Below are 6,898 nucleotides of genomic sequence, written 5' to 3' on the forward strand. Positions count from 1 at the left end.
GTCGCGTGGACCAGACCCGTGTCCAGGAGCAGCTGCCGGTGCTCTGATGATCTGACCGCCACCATCTTGTGTCTAGAGCAGCAAGCCACAAACGATTTGCACGCAGGTCTAATGCATCCTGCCCCATGTACATGCATACAGGCGCTGGGGTATGATTGTGCGCGCAGAGACTTGATCCTGCCGCTGGCTGAAGCGCAAGCCTAGATTAGATCGGAGACGATTGGATCGGTGAAGAGTGCCCAGGCTAAGGAAAAAGAAACAGGCAGGAGCGCCCCGCCGCCGCCGTCCGCCGTGGGATGACCTCCTCCGGCGGTGGCGAGGAGAGGAAGGTCAGCGAGGGGTGGCCGGTGGCTGGGGCGGTAGGGTCCCCCGAGTCGCCCGGCACGGACGACGCAAGGGCTGGGGGGAGCAAAAGTTATACCAGTGAATTCGTATTCAAAATAAGTTTTCAATTATATATTTTTTTCTCCTGCCGCAGTCGGTCTTGAGGTTTACGGGCGTTTACAAAGAATATTCCTAACTATAACACTTTCCCCCCCTGATTTTAGGGGAGTGGGCCCCTTCCCACCCCTTACATCCAAGGGAAACGCTTTGTATCTATAGTCTGGTAAGACTCCAGCGTCAGACCATTCCTGCATCGTCTATGTAATTGAAATCCAACGCCCCAGAGTTGTCCTTTTGTAATTATAAGGAAATAAAAAAACAATCGGCATGGAGCTCAGCCCCGCAACGTCCGCGCGTAATCCTCACCTAATTCCGCAGATTCCAAGCGGCCGCATCGTCTGGAACTCCTCCACCTCGAGCGCTCCACAACTCGCTCGCCTCGCCAAATCCCCTTTCCCCCTGCTCCTCCTTCCCCGGCTTCGTCCAGCAGCACAGCAAGCTCACCGGCCAGGTCCGACCACCCGCTCTTCCTTCTCTCCTCGTCGTCGAGCCACCCGGCCGCCCCTTCGTCCACTCCACGGATTCGTCCCCTGGGCGAGATGGGACGTGCACCGTCCTGGCATTAGGGGGTCGAGCCCCCAATCCTCAACTGCGATTCGTGGGTCGGCAGGTTACAAATCGGCTGGATCGGTTGCCGGAGTATAGCACCGGCTGGCCGGAGAAAGAGCAGTGGATTGAAACGCCCCCACCATCCCCACCCAGTTCGAAGCTCGCATCTCGAAATCGAAGGTATTGTATTGCTTCCATCACCCTTGATTTGATGATTCCTCATCTGATTAGTACTCATGAAGTTCATGTGTTAGGTCATGTATCTGTTGATGAAGTTTTTCCATATTTAGATCACACATAGCTATGCATGCTTCAATCGTGACTATTGCATTGTTTCAATATTCAGTATTCCAATGAATATGGCAAATGTAGAGAATATTTTCTGTCATTGGTTCATGTATACAAATTCCAAAATTATGTATCATCAGTTGGTGGCAAATCTTTTGTTTTTATGTATCATCAGATTTCAAAATTTGATGCTTCCACCTAACACTACAAATGCACCCCTTGCATTATTTCCGAGCTTCTTAATTTTTTGCTTCTACATTGTACCCATTTTGCTGCGGTCGCCTAGATGGATGCTTCCATGCCTTCGTCTCATAATGTTCTATGTATCCACAGAAATCTTTTTTAGCTTATGTTTCAAAACTTCATGCTTCCACCTAACAAGAATAATGCACACTTTTGATTTTTTTTCCTACCTTCATACCCATGTGCTTCTACATTGTACTCATTTTGCTACGGTCGCCTAGAAACATGCTTCCATGCCTTCGTCTCATAATGCCTCCGACGGCGCCGCGCTGTTTCGATCCCATGCTCGCCGTGCTTCCAACCCACCACGCCAACAAGCACACCATCCTAAGGCACCGCCCAGATCCGATCTGCTGCACCGCCCCACTCCTCAATGCGACCCTCGGATGATCTCGCCGCCGTGCCATCCTGGTTTCATGCAGCCGTGGCCGTCTCTCCACCGCGTTTCTTGCATTACCAGCTTTACTGGAAGATCAACCGGATGCGTGAGTACCTCAGTTTTGGTAACTTTTAATTTCTACAATCCTAGTTTTCTTTTGAGGAATCAGAATCTTCTTTTTGACGGATCAACGACTGATAATTTTTAACATCGTGGTTTATTCCCTGTGGATGGTCTGATTTGTACCATCCATTGTGTATTGGATTCGGTGTTTAGATCACCCAGACTTGCATAGCAAGATTTGTGCTTACCATCCATTGTGTATTGGATTCGGTGTTTAGATCACCCAGACTTGCATAGCAAGATTTGTGCTTCCAATTTAGATGAATAATAGAGAGCAATATTTTGATGCTTCTTAGATATACAGATTCCAAAGTATACTATATATGCTTCTACTACGAATAAAAGTAGATGGCAAAAACGTGCATCTCCATGTTTTTTGGTATCTAGTTAACTCCAATTTCAAATTTTTATGCTTCCAATTAAGATGAATCATACTGACATGGGCCTCCATACCATACTCATCCAACCGATCCTGACTCTACTCATCGTATAGGAAGTATGTTGAGATTGCATCCATGTCATGCTTTCATATCTCCATGCTTCATACATACAGTAGTTACGCATACACAGTTTGCTTCATATTTATCATGTCAACGCTTCTACACCGAGTCCAGTTTGCTTCATACATGTCCAACTTGTGCTTCTACATTGTGTTTAGTTTTGCTTCGCCTCCATGCCTCATACGTGCTTGTAGTCGTATCTACATTTATCTACTTAATCGATGATTAAATCATGCTTCCTAAATTTCACGACTATGCGGAAATCTTTTGTGTCCCCATGTAAAAAAATGTGCTTCCGCTATGTAGAAATTATGTTGATATTACATGAATATGTAGCATACACGTGGTTCTTCATGGTGCATAGTTTGCTTCATACGCACCATAGTTATGGTTCTCCACTGCCTAAGATTTGCTTCACACTTGTGCTTTCTACGTTGTGTTCAGTTTGCTTCAATTCCATTATTTTTTATTGTTTCTTAGGCCTCATGTTTGTATCCAAATCAAACTACTCATGCTTCCTTTTTTTGGGGCCAAATACTCATGCTTCCTAAATCTCTACAGGGTTAACAAGAGCGGAAAATCATTCTTTGCTGATGGTGAGCATGTCAAGCTTATCGTTGGTGGCTATGGCGTGCAAAGTGAGATCGATGATCTCGGTTGCCCAATGTTTTGTCATCGTTTTGGAAGCAAGCTAGCAAGACACACACTCGGTTGTCAAAGGTCAAGAGTGTTATTCCGTCGATGATGCCATCCTCACTGCTCCTCACCGGACTCTTGTGGCTCGTGATGTCGACACCGGCAGATTTGTCAGACAAAATGAAGTCATAGGGCTAGGTTGGACAGGATGAATGGAGCAGAGCAGAGGGACCATAGCGGCGGTGCGACATAGTAGTCATGAAGTGTATATACTATGTACAAAGCAATTAAATTGCTAGTAAACCCAAAACCTGCAACCATATACATGGAATCATATATGATAAATAAAGAAAGCACACTACATAACACTTCATGGAGAGAAAATTGATTGTGGATTATGAAGCATTGTTTTGCTGTGTTGGAAGCATGATTTTTATATGTTCAAAGCAAATTGAGCACATTTGTATTTCTTGGAATCCCGTCCTAATATGTGTAAAGCATGTGTTACCTGTACTCATGATAATGGTCATTTTGTATGAAAGGTCTTCTTTGGTTGTATCAGTCTTCTATTCGATTGAACTGTTTTTTCCGTTAGGTAGAAAAAAAAATGATTGTACGAAGTTTGGCTCGCCGTGGAAGCAAAATTGTTGAAAAACAGAAGCAGGTTCAATTTCGCAGTACACTGGAAGAAAATCTCTTTGATGTTGGAGCAAAGTCACATGAAACTCCTGGAAGCAAATTAAAATAATTTTGGATGCAACATCTGCTTCCTATTCTTAAGGAAGCAACTAGCCTGGCGTGAAAACAAACAACCGAGAGTCACGTGATCTCCGGAAGTAGTAGTTATGGAGCGCTATTCTTTTTTGATCTAGAGAGAACCATGCAAACGAAGAGAAACGAGAGTTACGGACGCAGTTAGGAAGCACCAGTAAATCAGCGATGGAAAGCGACTACTTTCTTGCATGGCATAATTACGAGATCGGACGAACGTCCTGCTTCCAATCCAACGGACTCCGACTGGTCTGATAGATGCAAATTACCAGTAGTCTGATGCCTAGTGGTGCCCTACATCCAATCCAAAATCTCCACGCATGACACCCCGTTGAATCCGTAAAAGACATCCCCGTGCGTGTAGCATCGCTCCCAGACTGACAATGACGCAACGATCTAATGGTATTCTATTGATTGGCTCCAAACATGGGACGCAACCACTAGTCTTCTCTCTCTTAGTCTGAGAGCACGGGTTAGGACTACACATAACACGATCATCGGCGATCTGTTCCTCTGAAGAAACTCTCTCTCTCTCTCTCTCTCTCTCTCTCTCTCTCTCTCAAGCAAAATGCAGCAGAAATGGCGCGTGATTTATTAAAATGGAGGTCGAGGCGCTGACTCTACGACCATCAACTCCATCGTCAACATCTGTGCCGCGGGGCTCCGCTTCGCAGTTCTGGGACTCTATGGTTTTAGCATCACTAATACTTTTGAGTGTCTGAACTAATACAGATTTTTTTAATACACTCATTTTCATCATAATTAATACACTCCATTTAAAAAAAGATTGGACTATTAGAATTAGACTGATGCGCACACTTAGACAATTTCTTCAAATTGTACTTCACCACCTCTTTACATAGGCTTTGCTACACTTGTCTGAATTACTTGCAAATTAAATTAGCACAAGTAAAAAGGAGACCCGACATCTCTTTCACCTACATACATACATGGGGTGAGCAACAAGAGACAGCTAGGGTAAGTACTCGTAATTTACTATAACTAAGTCCCGAGCATTTTCATCGTCACGGAATTTCTGATTTGGCGCATGTTTCGCCCGGATACAAGGTGTCGTCGTGCGGGATCTGATGCAAGGGGGTGGTGTTGAAATTAGGTGGCAACAAGCTGGAACCTGCAAACGAAGACAGAACTACGATCGTCGACGAGAGCGAGGCGGGGCAAGGATTATGTTTTTTTCTCAAATACATTTTTTAAAAGAGCCGGAACATTTTTTGAAATGCGAACATTTTTAAAACAGTAACTTTTTTACATAGGTTGGACATTTTCTAAAAACACCATTTATTTAAGAAAATACAAACAAATTTTGAAAATATGAACACTTTTTGAAATTCTATACATTTTTTTAAAAAAACATACTTTTTAAAAAGACATGGTTTGTTTTTAAATTTTATTAAAATGTCTAGACGCTTTATGAAAATGCGAGCAATTTTTTCAATTGGAATAAAATTTGAAGCTTTTTTAATAACTGTGAAAAATAGAAAAAATGGGATCTGGAAAACCCAGCACCGAAAAACAAACAGAAAAGAAAACCCGCCTATTTGACGCAGCAAAGTCATATGCGAGGCTTTTCACAGTGACATAACCCGAGTGCGAGAGATGGGCCAGCCCACTTTTGGTTTTTATTTTAATTTCTTCTATTTTGTTTTTTGTTTTTCCATTTTTTTCATTTCTATTTTCTTTTTAGTTTGTTCTGTATCTTTTTCTTTCCTTTTTATGTGTATTTTTAATTTTTTCATGTTTAGTTTTTCCAAAAAAATATCCTTTTATTCTAGAAAAATAAAAAATTCAAAAAATGTTCACGTTTTTCATGAATTTCTCAAAATTATATGTAATGTTTTATATTTCATATTCTTTCCAAATTAAAAAATGTTCATATTCCAAACAATATCTGTTAAGTTTCAAAACTATTCATGATTGTCAAAAAATATTTCGAATGTCAAAAAAATGCTCTCATAAATTTAAAACAAATTCATTCTCGAAATATATTCCGGATTTTTCAAGAAAAAACCTTGTTTTGATTTAAAAATCAGTGTTTAAAAATGTTCTCATTTAAAAACAATTGCGCAAATTAAAAATGCTAGGGAATTTAGAAAAACAGCGTGGGTTTCCCAACTTTGGGGACATTCTAGAAGATTCCTCAACCTATTTTTGTTTTTTATCTTTCCTATGTTTTATCCACTAGTCTATATTTTTTAAAAACCTATTTTTCTTTTTTCCTTTTTTGTTGTTTTGTCTTCTATATATTTTGTAGAGGCAGGGATAATTTTCTAAATTCATGAACAATTTTCAAAACCGTGAATATTTTCTAAAATTTATAAACAAATAAAGAATTTTGTGAATAATTTTTAAATTCATGAAATATTTTCATACTTATAAAGATATTTATTCAACTCATGTACATTTAAAAATATGTGCACTATTTTAGAATTCTTGATTTTTTAATTCAGGTACATTTTAGAATTCAACAATCTTTTAGAACCTCTGAACATTAGTTTGAATTTGTTAATAATTATTATATTCACGAATATTTTTAAAATTCATAAATATAGTGCCCACCTCGGTGGCCTTCCGCACCCCCTCTTTACCCTATAAATTCACAAATATTTCGAAAACCCTCGGGGTTAACCTAGATCAGAAGTTCCACCGCCGCAAGGCTCTGTAGGCACCGAAAACCAATCTAGACCACATTCCGACACCCTGCCGGAGGGGGCGGGGAATCATCTCTGGTGGCCATCTTCATCATCCCGGCGGCCACCATGATGAGGAGGGAGTAGTCCACCCTCGGGGCTGAGTGTTTGTACCAGTACCTATGTGTTTAATCTCTCTCTCTCTCTCTCTCTCTCTCTCTCTCTCTCGTGTTCTTGAGATGGCACGATCTTGATGTATCGAGGGGGCTTTGTTAATATAGCTAGATCATATGGTGTTTTCCCCTCTCTATCTTGTT

The 6,898-nt window shown here is 41.2% G+C and overlaps 1 long non-coding RNA gene across 1 annotated transcript; it reads left to right on the plus strand.

Annotated features, from left to right (window-relative positions):
• The first annotated feature begins 697 nt into the window (after positions 1-697).
• Positions 698-3,584, plus strand: LOC120966729 (uncharacterized). Its single transcript, XR_005760996.3, has 2 exons — positions 698-1,173; positions 3,088-3,584. It is a non-coding gene; the product is annotated as an uncharacterized lncRNA (long non-coding RNA).
• Positions 3,585-6,898: the final 3,314 nt, after the last annotated feature.

This window comes from Aegilops tauschii, chromosome 6, assembly GCF_002575655.3.
Source record: "Aegilops tauschii subsp. strangulata cultivar AL8/78 chromosome 6, Aet v6.0, whole genome shotgun sequence".
Taxonomy (NCBI): Eukaryota; Viridiplantae; Streptophyta; class Magnoliopsida; order Poales; family Poaceae; genus Aegilops; species Aegilops tauschii.